Here is a 17,500-nt window from a genome sequence, read left to right as displayed (position 1 = left end):
AGAAATATATTAAAAATTACATTAAAATTTTAATTTAAAGTGAGTTAAAATAATCTAAGATAGGAAGGCAGAGGTAAATAAAAAAGTCTTAATCTTTGATTTAAAAGAGGTGAGAGTTTGAGCAGACCTACAGCTTTCAGGGAGTGTGTTCCAGATATGTGGTGCATAATGACTAAACGCTGCTTCATCATGTTTCGTTCTGACTCTAGGAACTGAAAGCAGACCAGTACCTGATGACCTCAGAGGTCGAGGTGGTTCATAAAGTAGTAGCAGATCAGCAATGTATTTTGGGCCTAAACCATTCAGTGCTTTATAAACCATCAGCAGGATTTTAAAGTCTATTCTCTGACAGACAGGAAGCCAGTGTAGAGATCTAAGAACTGGAGTAATGTGGTCTACTTTTTTGGTCCTTGTTAGGACTCGAGCAGCAGCATTCTGTATGAGCTCCAGAGGGGTTTGCTTTCCATCATATCTCACAGGTACGTTTTGTTCCTTTAATTTTTCCTGACTTTGTTCCTCTATTTGTTCCTAATTGATCCACACTCAAAAAAAGCAACATGGGTGTCTGTTTTATCGACATAAGTATAACATGTAGCTTCTATTATATTAATTCATGTTTAGTGGTTAAACATTTTTAAATCATGTAGTTTTAACACAACATGCAAAATCCTTAAAACTACAAGATTGCTTTATGTCAACACAACCTAATGGGTTTAGGTAGATCCCATCTGCAATACCTCTCCAGAGCAGAAGGTGGCAGTAACATGTGACAGTCCCTATTTATCAGCCAAGGTAGCCTGCTTCTGGCAAAGAAGAGCCATTACGGGGAATTGCGAGAGATCACGTGTGACTGACTGCAATTGGGGCACTGGTGGCTTAGCAGTCTAAGCGCCCCACGTATCGAGGCTATAGTCCTCGTGGCATAGGTCGCCGGTTCAACTCCCAGCCGGTCGACCATTTGCTTCCCCCACTCTCTACTCCCCCGTTTCCTGTCTCTCTTCAGCTGTCCTGTCAATAAAGGTGAAAAAGCCCAAAAATATAACTTTAAAAAATAATAATAATAAGCTATCCATAATCATATTATACAAGTTTTGTGACCTAAGACAATGAAGTCAGATCCTAACTTAGTAAATATGTTGAAACAACCTTTACAAATTAAGTTGGACCCAAATATTGCAAATAAGTAATGGTAACGTCAAAACTTTATGTTCACTCAACATATTTAAAATTAGTTGGTTCAATAAAATTATGTCTAGCTAAATGAAAGCATTTTAATGAGGTGGAAATTCTTTCCATAATTTTATTATGTTCACCCAACAAATTATTTCTTTGAGTGCAGATAGTGTTGTTTAATATATTAATATTAAGCCTGACTTCATTAAAACAGCGTCTGATATCCCTGTTAAGTTGGTAAATGGTAAATAGACTTGTACTTATATAGTGCTTTTCTAGTCTGTTTGACCACTCAAAGCAGTGTTAGCTAATCTCATTCATTCACATTCACACACCTCTGAACAACAGAGGGAGCAATTTGGGGTTCAGTGTCTTCCTCAAGGACACTTCGGTATGTGACTGCTGGAGCTGGGATCGAACTGCTAACCTTCAGATTGATAGACGACCGACTCTACCCACTGAGCCACAGCCAGTGGGTATATAAGCAGCTTGTTTGTATAGAGAGCCATCAGCCACCACCTGCAGCCAATCAGATCATAAAGACCTCTGCTGATTACATCTACACATCCAATCAGCAAACGGCTCTTCCTGCTTCCTCTGCAAACCGCTCTCCACCCCTCCTCCACCCCAGCTCCTCCTTTCTTTCACCACTATCACTGATGCTCGCTCTGTTCTGTCCCCAGGAGGTCTTTGCTGCTGCTCTGCCTTCCGTGGCCTTTCATGTATCAATCAAGCTTTATTTATAGATCACCTTTCATACAAACAAATGCAATTCAAAGTGTTTTACAGCGATTGAAAGTAAATAAAAATCAAATATTTAATGAGTAAATGGATTTAGAAGTAGAGACTAATGCACAACAATTTAAATAAAATGTATATAAATAAAAAAAACAAAGGGAAATATTTAAGAAATAAGTAAATAAAAGATGAAACATAAATAGGTAAAACAATAAAACAGTTAAATATAAATAAAAGCAACAAAAAGCAGTATGTATGTACCCCAAAGAGAGGGGAGGTGTGCTCTCCCCGCCTCAGGTTGTGGCATTCCACGTACACTCGCAGAACAGAGCCATACCGCCAAATCTAACTTAATGCATGTAATAATTAGTCCTGACTTGGACATTAAAAAACCCTCTCACGGGCTATGTAGCGGTGTGCCTTAAATATACACGTCACCTGCCCTGTGGGGGTCGGCACCTGTAGGTCTGAACATCTCATGCAGAAAACAAAGCTTGAAGCTTGAAGCTGAAAACTCTGCACAGTTAAATAAGAGAGAATCAAAATCGGTGCCCAGTTTTTTAAAGCCCTGTTTCTAGTCCTGTTGACGGGTGTTTCCAAAGTGACAGACAAAGCAAACATCAGGATTCCCAGGCTGCAATAACACAACACACACCTGAACCATGAGGCCAAAAGAGTGACGTCATTTAAAGAAACATAGAAGATAAAGTCAGAGCGACATGAAGGAGGAGTTATAGTCTGGCAGTTCTTCATTCTGCTGCTCTGAGATAAAAAACGATCTGAACTTTAATATTCCTGCTTCAGAGAAAGAAAACATCTCCCTGCTGTTCGTCCCGCATCGCGTTTGATTCTGGGACAACCTCATGTTTGGGTGATAAGCCACTCCATCAAATTCCACATTATTACACGTTCCAGACATAACAAATACACACGCAGAGCCAAAGGCTGCACAGATTGCAGAGCAAAAGAAGCAGACACACCCAAAGAAATGGAGGAGTAGGACAGGACAACAAACACACCTATAAACAACGTGTCCAGCTCAAAGACGTAAACACACACACACACAGACACACACACACACACACACACAGAGAGAGAGAGAGGCTAACGTGTAATTCAAAGCCAGTCTAAACTCTACAAATCAGACGCCTGACTAACACTGATTGGTACTCTCATCAGTTTGAAGGACACACGGTGTAATGAGCGGTGGGAGGAAGGGCAGCAGGGGAACATGGAGGCTGTTTTTAGGCTGTTTTTCTCTGCATCACTCTCACTTATTTTAATCTCACATGAATCAGAGTTTCCCATAAAGAGTTTGTCTGAAAACCTCAGACACAGAGAGGATGTCAGGCTCTGCTCTGATCGAACACATGCCGTACAAACATTCTTCTTCTACCAGAAACCAAATCTCCTTTTTAAGTTTTACAAAGTGCAAAACCACGAAGGTCTCTACCTCTCTGACCTTAGCTGAGCTCTGATGGATGGCGTTATGATTCCTCCATATTTAACAGGAGCAGAAGTTATCTACATGTCTTCCTCATTCTCTCTTAAAAAAAAGAACAATGTGATTTAAATCAATAAAAACTGAGAGAGTGAAAGAGTGTTTCACGGATATTTCAGTGGACCAGTCTGGAAGCAAGCAGCTGCATGCTGAGCTGCTTCTAATGCTAGCTTAGATGTTTCAAAATACTCACATAAAATACACATTTTCACAATAAAAGTCTGTGTGCAACATCAAGAATCAAGAAAGCTTTATTGCCTTGTGAGCTTGCACACAAGGATTTTGACGTGGTGATTGGAACAATGGTTCTTGACAAAAAGACAGTAAGGACAATAAATATAGAAACCTAAAACCTAATTTAAAAATCTAAATCAAAGTACTTTCTGTACAAAGAAAGGTATAGAAGTAAACATCCAGGGGCGCTCTGCTCCTCTTCATTTATCCTTTAAGAGGTTTCTATGAGGAGTTTGTTTTTCTGCAGATCTCTCCTTCTCTCTGAAACTAACAAACCAAGAGATTAAAACTGATAAAAACACACATTTAAGCAACTTCTGTTGAGCCGGTCAGCAGGGGATGCAAGCTGAGCTGCCTCAAAGTTAGCTTAGCTTGTTTTTAGATCCTCCAATTGTTTTTAAGGTGAGAATTAATCTAAATTAATCATTTATCATTTACAAAGTTCTTAATGGGAGCACTTTTTTTTTAAACAACAAACACCTGGAATTAAAGTGAATATAACTATATTTTATTCAAAAATGTTGCAACAATTCAGCAGACAAAGCCTGTTTTAAAGGCTGCAAATGTTAGCTTAGCTTGTTTCTGGATGCTCCAGTTGTTTTTTAGCTTAAAATGAATCTAGTGTTTTAGTGTTTACAAGGTTTTTAATGGGAGTTTACTTTTCTAACAACAAACAAACAAACCTGGAACTAAAGTGAATAAAACACTAATATGAATCAATGTTTCTTTAAAGCTTGTGACAAATGCAGAATGTCCTTTATCCTTTATTCAACATTTCTGCAACGATTCAGCAGACAAAGCATGATTGAAGAGCTCCAAGCTGAGCTGCTTTGAATGTTAGCTTAGCTTGTTTCAAGATGCTACAATTGTTTTGAAGGTTAGAATTCATTTTGTGTTTATCGTTTAAAAAGTTTAATGGAGGTAAAAAAAAAGCTGTAATTATAATAAGTGAAACACTCAAATCAAGCAGTTTAAAAATATATATCTATGTTTCTTTAAAGCTTCAACAAATGCAGAATGTAAAATATTTCATTCAACATTATCTGAAACTATTCAGCAGACAAAGCATTTTTTTAAAGGCTGCAAATGTTAGTTTAGCTGCTTTCTGGATGCTCCAGTTGTTTTTTAAGGTTAGAATTGATAGTGTTCATAGTTTGCAAATATTTTACACACTATTATACACATTATTTAACAACAAAAAAAACTGGAATTTTTAGTGAATAAAACACTCAAATTAAGCTGTTTTAAAAATGGATTAAAGGCTTCAGCAAATGCAGAAAGTTCACAGTGATTCAAATGATATTTTTCAACATTTTCTGCAGACAAAGCATGTTTTAAAAACTGCAAGCTGAGCTGCAAATGTTATCTTAGTGTGTTTCTGGATTCTCCAGTAGTTCTTTAGGTTAGACTCCCTGAAGTGTTTATTGTCTGCATGGTTTTTAATGGGAGCACTCTTTCTTAACATTAAGAAATAATAATTGAAGTGATTAAAACACTCAGATAAAGACGTTTAAAAATAACAAATCTATGTTTCTTTAAATGCAGATTGTAAAACATGAGCTGCAAATGTTAGCTTAGCTTGTGTTTGAAGTTTCTCTTGGATTCTCTTGGTGTTTATAGATCATGAAGGGAGACAAATTATTCAGAGATTTCCTCTTCATAGAAAACCAACAGAGTGAAAATGTTAAAAACAGTTCAGAAAGTAGATTCTTTTCAACAAGACGAATTTGAGACGTGTCAAAAATCAGCTCTATGCAAAAGTTAATTAATAGAATTAAATCTCTTTTTCTGTTGAGACTTGAGTCAGAGTAAATATTAAAGATAGTTTCACTGCGTTCATTTTTCACTCCTCCACAGAGCGAGGCCGTACGAGAGCGGTCCTGATCATATCACCGCCATGAAGCCCCAACGCTGATCCTTCTCTCTGAACTCAACTCAAGAATCAGCTCAGGAAAATCACTTAAACTTTCCTCCGGCTGATTTCACTCTCTCCTCCGTGAACCCAGACGAGTGTGAGACGGAAACATTCAGAGGAGGAGACGGAGCACGTGAGTCAAAGCTGCTCAAACTCTACGCAGAAGACTCACAGATAACTTCAGCGCCATCTGATTGTGAGAGGTACAACAGAGCCGTAAACACACACACACACACACACACACACACACACACACACACACTCAGATTTAAAGTAATACTGACGGTAAAGAGAAGTCAGCAGCAGGGTCACATGATCCATTCAGAAAGAAAGAAATAGAACTGACCTGAAGCTTCTCCTGCTCTAACTGCCTCTGCCGTATCTGTTCTACCGTTACGATACGTGTCTGCTAAAGAAGGGTTGTTCCTTTAACATGCAAACCACACACACACACACACACACACACACACACACCCACACACACACACACACAGTGACCTGTGAGGGCATTATTAGCACTGATAGCAGGGGAGAATGAGAGAGGCGTCACCCTCTATAGGAAAATATTCTGCTCTTCCCTAGATCTGCTTTTATAGCCGGGTTATCAAGCTATTGGTTAATGCTTGCTCTCTGCAGCACAGATAAAGATAGGAGGAGGAGGAGGAGGAGGAGGAGGAGGAGGGATATTAAGCGCCCTGCTGTTAACACACACTGAATGCATGCATGAAAGTATGCAGAAGAGTCCAGATCATGTGGTGAACTCAGGATTTAAACTTAAATAAATGTGCAACAAACTGCAGTTCCTTCAGCGTCCACTGGAGGCTCGCTCAAAGTGAGTCAATCCCCATAGAGCCCCATGTTAAAATGTTACAGCAGAAATAAACCTGTTTACAGCCTGGTACAGAAACAGTTTGGGTCTCTATATCTAACTTCTCTCTTCATGACGACTGAACGGCTGAATTTATAAACAGCTCACCTGTGGTAAATACTTGATTCTGATTGGCTGAAACCCCATAACAATAGAAATAAACACCAGGGACAACCTGATCACACACGGCATATCAAATCAATCTGCAGAGAGGAGGATAGAACAGAATGTTCAGATGTAGGGGGGAGTATTGCCAAGAACCTCACGATATGACAGTATCACCGTATATCCCAATATCACAACATGGTGATGTATTTCTACACAGTTAACTAAGAACAAAATAGAGATGGTGGAAATGTAAATCAAACAATATTACTCAAAATTGAAAGGACAAATTAAGTCCAATCCAATCCATTTGATTTCTAGAACACATTTTAAAAACAACAAGTGCTGCACAACAAATACCAACAATAGAAATAAATACAAGTCAAAACTATTTGATTGAAAACAACTTTTCCACTTTGTTTTTGAAATATTGAATGTAAGGGCCATAATGTTGATTTTCTGTCTTATTCGTTAATCATGATTATTTCCTTTTTTATTGCTTACTTCATTTCCTGTTTTGTGTTCACGGGTGTGGTTCACCTTTTAAAGGACCTGCTCAGGTGGGGGCGGGAGGTTACAGAGAGGGTGAGTGGGGTTGAGTACTTTTTGTTGACCGCCACTGTCACCGCCATTATCATTATCATTATCATTGTTTATTTCAATCTTTTTTGGTATTGATTTATTTTGAGTGTTTGTTAATTAATAGAAAACTTACTTTGAACTTTGATTTTGACCCCATTTAGTCTCTGCAGCAACTTTCAATCTGAGCCGCTTCACTGAAGTTGTATTTTAGTTCCAACTCGGCTAAAATGTGAATTTTTACTATCACAAAAATATCGATATTAAGAGTTGAAATATGGATATCATATTGGAGGTCAAAGTGTTGTGATGTATTGCTGTATCAATATTTTTTCACACCTCTGTTCTGATGTTTCAAAGTCAAATAGAACGATGATTCATTCTAGACACTAAAAGAGACTCCAGGGACGATCATGAAGACTGGAAGGGCTGAAGATTAGATCAAGGATTAAAGGGAGGTAGAGTTAGGGGTGTGGCCTCTTTGAGTGACAGATGGGAGCTGCTAGGTGTCCCCTCAGCTCATTCAGTCCCTGAACTTTAACCTCTGGGTCGTGTCTTTTAGATTTGTTCATGTCAAATAATCCCACCTTGTTTTTACACTCAGTCTAACTCTAGTGTTATTTATCCATCAGGTGTCTGAGTGTGTGCTCACCACACCCGGCTTGTTAGTTGATCAGTGTTTGTTAAACGTTGATTTATTTGTGGCGGTTTAATCCACTAAGATCCAGAAACTCTCACGGTCCCTTTAGTCTGATAAAACCGGATCATCTTTGCACTTTTATGTGATAAACCAGGAGATCAAAAATGAAACTAAACTCCTGCACACTGACCAACTTGAAGAAAAAGAATCTATTGGGACCTTTTTGGGTGCTGCACCATCTTCAGCCCGCCTGATGAAGGCCTGGACTCTGCAGATACACTATCTATTCCTGCAGGTCAGACAGCGTGCTGGAGTTTCTTGTCTTTTCTTCGCGCAGCAGGATCCCGCTCATTAGCAGGCTAAAGAACCAGCTCCGGGCACGCACTGTTTATCTTTGATTAGACGGTGATTTCTCACCCCTCGCTCCCCCTCCAGCTCCGCTCTCTCGTCCAAACACAGTGACTCCTCGCTCCGGAGAAAGAAAACAACATGGCGACGGCCAAAATGTCAAAGCGGAGGCTTCAAAAAAAGGGGCGGTGGGACAAACCGATCGGCTGTGTCAGTTATTTATACGGCCCTCGGTCGGGGACATGAAGGAAGCTGTTTTTGAAAAGTCGGCAGCGAGACTTCTTTCACAATAATAATAAAAAAAGCAGCAGCTTGTTATTTAAAGCCTGAAAACAAACGCAGGAACAACATTTTAATGAGGCTGTTTATGAGAAATGATTGCTGCTTTTTGGGAAGGTTGTGTTATTGTGAAATTTGCTGTTTATGGCCATCAGATGTGTGATCGGGAGAGTGGTGTGAAATGTGAGAGGAGGAGACCTTTATGAGCTAAATGCAAGACTTTGGTTCTGTTTGTAGCTCTGGAGGGGGTCCACACACACACACACACACACACACACACCCACACACACACACACTGAAATACGAGGGGTGAGGGGGACTAAGTCGAGGGCCTTCTGGCGAGCATGTTTGGCTCTCATAAACTTCTCATTTGATAATTCGGGATGAAGCAGCGTTTATGACCTCGCCCTTGCAGCTATAGAGGATGCATACTTACACACACACACACACTTCTCCACACACACACTTCTCCACACACACACAGACAGACAGTAAGCCACACAAACCACAGCCAGCATGCTACACAGACTCGCTGCTTTAACACTTCCAGGGACCACACACTGACTCACATCGCAGCCACACAGCAGCAGCAGCAGCAGCAGCAGCAGCAGCAGCAGGACGGATCTGAAAACGTCAACACGCTCGTTCACCAGGCGGACGGAGAGAAAGTGTAATCACAGGACAGGACAGGAGTTCCTGTCATATTTGGGAGATTTCAGATCCCTATTTCTGCCCAGAGGAAAGCGAACAAGTTGACTCTCTGCACACACACACACACACACACACACTGATGCCAAACCCTCCACCACAGCTCACACCAGCCTCACCAGAGTGGGAAGGACAAGCTGGAAAAGCTCTCAGCATCCACTTCCCAGAGCTTCCCTCAGTCACATTAGGCCTTAAAGGACATTAATTTATATTTAGATGAAATATGTTCATCTTAAAATGAATGGGAGACGCCCACAGAGAGAGAGAGAGAGAGAGAGAGAGAGAGAGAGAGAGAGAGAGAGGGAGAGGAGCATCATTAGAGAAGCTCCTCTCTGCCCACAGAGCTGCTATCTAATCTGCAGTTTAATAACGCTGACACACCCTTATTACGTGTGAACGCAGCGCTGGTTCACACACACACATGGGGACACACACACACACACATGGGGACACACACACACACATATGGAGAGAGAGAGGAGCAGAAATATCACAATGTGGGATCTGAAGATTTTAATTCCTGACTTTGTTATTTCTGATTATTCTAACATTTGAACCTCTCAGTGCCTGAGACAAAATGTGACATTATATTTTAACTTGTTTTTTATTCTGATTTATTTTAATACCTCAGGATTCTGAACAACACAGGGACAGGAACACGGATGAGAGTGAGGCGTTGAGCTAACTCGGGTGAATCTCATCCTGTTAATGATCAGTTTGAAAGTCAGCCTTTTATTTAGCGGCGTTACGATGAACAGAATTAAAGGTTTTAATGGTTTTAAAAAGACTTCATTTGAAGTTAAACCTGATGACGTCGGTTAGATTTAAAACATGTAAACAGACGTGTTTATATATTTGAGTTAATGTGCTTTATTGTCATTTATCAGCCACTACACGCTCATTGTTCTCTGCTTTAATTTAATAACACAAGTTTAAATAGATCTGCTTTATTCATGCTCTTAAATTCACTGATATACAGTTGTGTTCATAAGTTTACATACCCGGACAGAATTTATGATTTCTTGGGTAGTTTTTGTCATTCTGATATAAACAGAGTAAACACAGTTTTTTGATAATAATTTGCTTCAAATTTTTTCTCCTATCTTTCATATTTTCTGAAAAATGGCCAAAAAAAAATCCCAAATTCTGCCAGGGGATGTAAACTTATGAGCACAACTTTATATAATTTGTTTCCATTATTATTTGGATTTTAATGTTTGATTCTACTTTTGCGCTCCAGTCTCTCTTTTAATAATGTTCTCATCTTCAATTAATTTCTGCTTAAAAAAAAAGAGATTTTAAAATATCCTCAGACTTTAAACTGACATTTAAGATGTTAAATTTAATAAATAACATGTAATGGAATAAAAGCAGAGGATTTATTCTGCAGAAAGAAGCTTCAAATTAAAGTTTAACTCATTAAACTGCAGACCGGGGATACCGTGCACACACACAGTCACACACACTCTCTCTCACACACTCTCACACACACATTCAAGAAAAGCCAAATAAACTCACTTTCCCACTATTTTTGAAATGCAACCCCTCCACACACTCCCCCTCCTCAGTTTGACGTCCTCACTGAGTCTGCGCGAGCTGTCATCTTTTCCCACTTTATAAAAACATGATGTGTGTAAACTCGAATCTGACAGCCTGCAGGCCCCGGACCTGCTCAGAGTCTCTCCATCAACCCGGGTGAGACCAATCCGGTTCTCCTCGCTGCAGCTCCAGAGTAAATCCCGTTCCTGTGATTTACTGGTTTAGACTTCAGGAGCTTTGATGGAGGAGAGACTGACGCGTAAAGTTGGCACCAAGCAGCTGATTTTAAAACTCAATTAATTATCAGATTTATTAAATTCTTCTTCTACGGCTGTGCGTAAAACCAGCGCGTCTCCTCTGCCCCTGATTCTAAATCTAACTGTTTATAATTCCACCTCTCTAAAATAAAGTGAGACCTGCGCGCACACACACTCCTCACGAGGGACTAATTTAAGGAGGAATAAGAGTTTGAGGAGTCCTGCTGGTTTGTGAATCAGTCAGCATGCTGCGGTGTGTTTCCACAGATCTGAGGAGCGACTCAAGATTTAAAATAAGGAGCAGGAAAAGTCCAGACTGCCTCACCTGGAGGTTCACGCGCTCTGTCCTCAGCGAGGCTGCAGATTTGGATTCATGTCTGTGTGTTTAAGGACAAACTCTCGCTCCTGACAGCTCGGCCTGTTTCTCATTCTGCAGACATTTGGCTTCAGTTTCTCCTGGAGGCCTTTTCGGAGCTCAGAGCCTCCTCTCTGATCAGACCTGCGCGCTGTGATCTCCTCATGCGCCTCAACCAAAGTTTGCAGCAGTGAGTGTGTGTGAGAGTGTGTGTGAGTGTATGTGTCTCAGGTGTTGCAGGTTAAAGGTGCTTGTAGCTCCTGAAAACAGTCTCCCCGTGTTCGACACCTCTCTGCTCCCTCACCATGTTTTATTCATCTGCTGCTGCCGGAGGAGGAGACGCGGCGGAGTCGACCCGAGCAGAGAAAGTAGAGCCTCGATTTAAACTCCACGCGCGTTAAACAGTAACACGAGTGACACCAAACACACACGCACACACACACACACACACACACACACACACACACACACACACACACACACACACACAGACACACACACTGACACACAAACACACAGACAGTGACCCGACCCATTAATTATTTTTAAGAAGTTAAAAAGTCACACAGTGACGCAGATTGGACGGAAACTGGACACACACACACACACACACACACACACACACACACACACACACACACACACACACACACACACACACACACACACACACACACAAAGCTTGGTGTAAATATTCTTCTAATTTTCTCGCTAAAGCTGCAAAAATTCTCTTAAAAAAAGGAGAAAAACATGATTTGAAATATTAAACATGATCCTGCTGAGTCACTTAATAACTTATATGATTTAAATGAAGCATTTGAATCTTGTTGCATATTTTAAAAACCTGAAATAAAACCAACAGGATTAAAAAGGACTTTAATTTAATTCACTTAAAAGCGTAAAACCGAGAATTAGAATTAAACTGATTTCTGAAATAACATCTGGTGTTTTATTTGTATTATTAATATTACTAAGGAGGGAACTGGATTTTTTTTAGGTTTTAAGATGAATTAAAGCACGAATAATTCTGCATTTACAGCCAATAATGACTTCATTTATATATCTATATATATTCTAAGTATTGATGTTAAAGCTGCAGAGACAGAGAGGCTGATGTGGAGTCACAGTTTTTTATTATTAAGATCAAAAACAGAAATTCAGCATCTTTTAGATCTGCCTTTTTTTCTTTTACGCGTCAAAAACACCAACTTTTTAAAATTACAGGCACTTTGAATGTGTGTGTGTGTGTGTGTGTGTGTGTGTGTGTGTGTGTGTGTGTGTGTGTGTGTGTGTGTGTGTGTGTGTGTGTGTACTCACTGTTTACGGCGTGTCTGTAGCGCTGCTGCCCGCTGAGGAGGCTCTGTCCATTGATCAGGAGTATTGAATCCAGGGCTGAGCTGTGGTCCGGATCCTGGAGACTCTGCGGCGGCGGCGGAGGCTCACGGTGATCTCGACTTGAATCTGGACTCGGTAAAAGGGGGGGGGGGGGGGACCAGGAGCAGGGAGCAGGACCGGACAGGGGATCCACGAGAGGAGAAAGAAAAAGTTAGTTGTCTTGGTTGGAGAGGGGCGGACTGGGAGGATGCTCGATGTGAAGGCGAAGAAAAGAAGGAGAGGGACTCTGGATCTGCTGAGGTGGTCTCTCCTGGATCCTGCACAAAAACTTGATCCCTCAGACTCTCTCTGGTCTCCTTCCTCTGCGCGTTTTCCGCCTTTTTCAGTTCAAAACGCGTCTCTGCTGCTCAAAGCTGCGCTCCTCTACACTCATAGCTCCATCTTCCGCGGGGAATGAAGAGAAACCGAGGAGAGGAATGTGAAAGGTTGAAGGAAACGCGGACCGGCGACTCAGGAGCAGGAACAGCAGGATTTATCGGAGCGCTTTCTAATCAGAGTGTGTCACTTTCAATCTTAGCTGTGCCAAGGGGCGCACTGACTGATAGAGGGAGGAGAGAAGGGAGGAGAGACAAAGAGAGAGAGAGAGAGGGAGAGAGGAAGGAGGGAGGGAGCAGAGGGGGCGTCAAAAAAGCTGATGTGACCCTCAGGAAGCTTTTCTGTGGGACGGATCTCTCTCTGAGGGAGACTAAAGAAGGGTTTTGTCTTTTCAGGAGGTCTCTGCGACCCTCCTCCTCCTCTTCCTCCTCTTCCTCCTCTTTAATAAACTCTGTTGTGACTCTCTGTTCAACATAAACAGTTGCGTAATAAATATCCAAATGCTATCTCTCCTATCACAGAGACCTTGACTTTAATGGGAGACAGCAGATAGAGCATTAGGATGTTTCTGTGGGCGCAGCAGAAACTTATCAGGCTGCTATCAGCGCCGCAGCTCCTCTCTAATACTTCCACACATGCCAGGATCATCCCGCAGGTAATCAGCTCAGGTGAAGTCCACGTTAATAAGTAAGAAGACAGATGAGAGCTGGTTATCTCCTCTCATTAGACAGAGAGAGAGAGAGAGAGAGAGAGAGAGAGAGAGAGAGAGAGAGAGAGAGAGAGAGAGAGAGAGTGGTCACTGAACTCCTGCTGCGTCATGGCACAGCTGACCTGGTCATCACTGTGTTGGTGTTTTACGCGCGCACTGTTTCCTTCACTGTGAGTGTTTTAATGTGATCCAACAACTTTCATCTGATTATGAGAGAATTAAAATATGGAACATTAGTTTATATGTTTTTAAATATATAGATAAATTAATATAAGTGTGTGTGGGTGTGTGTGGGTGTGTGTGGGTGTGTGTGTGGATGCTTGAGTGTGTTTTTGCGTAAAAGCAGAACACAAATCCTCTTTTTGTCTGATTCCAAATATTATCTTTCTTTTTAATGGAAGAATTTAATGAACATTAATCACAAATAAACCAGATATTTAAATTGCTATTTTAATGCACAGTTATAAAGATTAAAATCTGCTTTATTAGAGTGACCTTGGCAGAGATAAGGAAGCTGCTGAGGGTCAAGTGACGCCAAGGACTGACAGGAAAAGCTTTCTGAGTAATTTTAAGAACACTTTAAATTAAATGATCATTTTCTTTAAACATGCAAACAATGAAGATGGTGATTTATTATTTAAGTTTAATTTCCACATTATTATTAGCTAAGATAATAATTTAAATGTGAGGTAATTTAAGAGAAAAAAGGCAAACAATTAAAACAATGGATAACAGAGAGCAGAGCGGAGTCAGCCTTCTGCAGGATGTTATAAACGCAGTTTTTACGCAGCTGAATTCCTCTTTCTAATTCCCCTCTGTTCTCACATTTGCATGCAGCTCCGTGTCTGTGGCCTCGTAGAATTAAAACAAAAGAAGAGCATGCGCACAACAACACGACAGAGGCTAGAAAACGAAGCCACAGGTTTGAAGATGTGTTTCTGTGTCTGTGCGTAAAAACAAAAAAAAACAGCGTCTGCTGAAGGAGCGACACGGGCACCAGAGACAAGAGAAGGAGGAGGAGGAAGAGGAAGAGGAGGGGGGTGACTGCTGCTTTCTCCTGGACTCCTTCAGGCTGGATTGGGAGCTTAAAGTGGGGTCAAGTGAAAGAGCTGTGCCAGTCCTGCGCGGTGGACTTTTGTGCTCAACATGGAGAGATTTAAAGCAAATTAAATAAATTAAAGTCCCTAAAAACAAAACATTTACTGACTCGACATAAAAACAGAGAGAGTTAGAGTCTGAACCCAAACATGGAGTCTCACTCTGAAGCATTATTTTAAACTCACGGCTTCACCCTGTCCCATCTCTGACTCACCTCAGTGGATGACTCCTGCCTGTCAGCCGCGGAGTCACCTGGCTGCTGCTGCTGCTGCTCCTCTGCTCTGAGACGCGCTCTGAAGGAGCTTCAGCAGCAGGCTGTGGCTGAGAGCTGGCGCGCTGCTCGCTGCTCATTCGTCAATAATATTAAATATGATAATGACGCGGGCCTAATGTGGAGACACCACACAGAGAAGCTGGAGTTAAAACCTCAGACTGAGCAGATTTGGATGTTATCTGGTCTCTTCGTCTCTTTTCACTCCTCGCAGTTATTTTAATTTTCAAAGCGCTCATTAGAGGTCTGAAGTCAGATCTTTAAAATCCATTTAAAGCTTTATTCCTCTCCACAGGCCGTTAAACCCAAAGTGTCTGCGGCTTTTGGAGAAGGCGATATTAAGCTCCAGACTTGCCCCCATAATTAAGCAGCGGGGAGGAATCCTTTTAAGTGTGGAGAGTTTATTTATATTTATTATAGAACATTATTTTTACATTAATTAGAAAATGTTAAAAAAAAATCACACACTTTGTTCGTTCTCTTTTTTCTCTGAGAGGTTGTTGTTTTTTTTTTTAAATGCAGGTCGTTAAATTTTAACACATTCCTGCTAAATCCAGAGATTCGACACAGATGTATTTAACTTTGAATAATTTATCACTGCACATGAAATAAAGAGCTGAATGCTGAAAATTCACAACAATAATATGAAGAGGAGGAATACAGGAAATAAAGATGGTGGTGGTTTTAAGTCGCTTTGAATATTCCAGAGAAAAGATATAAATCAGGTTTATGGTGTGGAAGAGGTTCAGTGTGTGTGTGTGTGTGTGTGTGTGTGTGTGTGTGAGCAGGGGCGTCGTAGTGGGGGAAAAGTGGGACTGACTACCTAGGGCCCATGTGGGAAGGGGGGCCCTTAATGGACCTGAAATGAAATGTGTTTTCTAATACACTGTTCTTGTGTTTTGTTCTAACTGCAATAAGATAACTAAAACTGTCTGAATACATAAACAAACATTCAGCTCCATGAGATGCATGTCTCATGCCTAAAGTGGTGAATTGTCATATTTTCATACAGCAGCAAGTGTGACTGAATCTGATTGAAAATAAACTGCAGGTTTTAAGAGTTTTAGAGTTTAATTTGACTTCATGAGGTCAGGTTACACCAAATAATGCCTCCTTGTTGTTATTCAATGAGTCACTTGGCTTCAAATAATCCTGTTTAAAGAGGGGGTGCAGTCTGAAGGTCAATATTGAGCAGCTACATTTGGAGAAATTGTAAATTAATTATATATATTGATATGAAGCTTAGATTTGAGTCAGTTAACCAGGATAGTTTGAAATGAAAATAAGCCAGTATTATAGCACCATGTTATATTATGTATGGTTGGCTGTTGTGGTGATGGAGCCCACTGAGATATCTTTTCAGGGGCCCCAGAATTCCCTGGTGACTCCCCTGATGAGGAGGAATAAAGGAAATAAAGATGGTGTTGATTTATCGCTTTGAATATTCCAAAGAAGAGTAAAAAAAAATCAGGTTTATGATGAAGAGGTTCAGTCAGTGTGTGTGTGTGTGTGTGTGTGTGTGTGTGTGTGTGTGTGTTTGTGTGTGTGTGTGTGTGTGTGTGTGTGTGTGTGTGTGTGTGTGTGTGTGTGTGTGTGTGTGTGTGTGCAGGGGCGTCATAGTGGGGGGAAAAGTGGGACTGACTACCAAGGGCCCATGTGGGAAGGGGGGCCCTTCATGTGCCTGAAATAAAATGTGTTTTCTACTACACCTTTCTTTTGTTTTGTTCTAACTGCAACAAGATAACTAAAACTGTCTGAATACATAAACAAACATTCAGAATTCCCTGGCTCTGTGAGATGCTTGTCTCATGCCTGAGATGGTGAATTGTCATATTTTCATACAGCATCAGGTGTGGCTGAATCTAACTGAAAGTAAACTGTAGGTTTTTAGAGTTTAATTGGACTTCATGAGGTTAGATTATTCTAAATAATGCCTCCTTGTTGTTTTTCAATTAATCACTTGGCTTCAAATAATCCTGTTCAAAGAGGGGGACAGTCTGAAGGTCAATATTGTGAAGCTACATTTGGAGAAATTGTAAAATATATAATATTGATATGTAGTTTAGATTTGAGTCAGTTAACCAGGATAGTTTTAATAATATGTATTTTTGTTTAATGCAAATAAAGCAGTATTATAGCAGAAATGTTATATTTAGTAGGGTTGGCTGTGGTGGTGATGGGGCCCTCTGAGGGCCCAGAAGTCCTGGTGACGCCCCTGATGAGGAGGACTAAAGGAAATAATAAAGATGGTGTCGATGTGTCGCTTTGAATATTCCGAGGAAAAGTTATAATTCATGTTTATGACGAAGAGGTTCAGTGTGTGTGTGTGTGTGTGTGTGTGTGTGTGTGTGTGTGTGTGTGTGTGTGTGTGTGTGTGTGTGTGAGTGCGCGCGCAGTATTTACTCAGAGAAATGTTAACTAACTGCATCATGTGCATTTCCCCTCATCATGCAAACACTCCGCTGCAGCCGGC

The 17,500-nt window shown here is 40.8% G+C and overlaps 1 protein-coding gene across 1 annotated transcript in view; it reads right to left on the bottom strand.

The window, feature by feature from the left end:
• The window catches only part of satb2 (SATB homeobox 2), a 79,166-nt gene extending 66,516 nt beyond the window's left edge, over positions 1–12,650 (bottom strand). The window contains exon 1 of the mRNA XM_034693166.1: positions 12,557–12,650. The gene's annotated coding sequence lies outside the window, so the exon portion shown is untranslated. The remainder of the gene's footprint in view (positions 1–12,556) is intronic.
• Between the last annotated feature and the right edge of the window lie 4,850 nt (positions 12,651–17,500).

The sequence above is a fragment of the Notolabrus celidotus genome, chromosome 10 (genome assembly GCF_009762535.1).
Source record: "Notolabrus celidotus isolate fNotCel1 chromosome 10, fNotCel1.pri, whole genome shotgun sequence".
Taxonomy (NCBI): Eukaryota; Metazoa; Chordata; class Actinopteri; order Labriformes; family Labridae; genus Notolabrus; species Notolabrus celidotus.
Note: the sequence above shows the minus strand (reverse complement) of the source record. Positions and strands in the feature narration are given on the sequence as shown.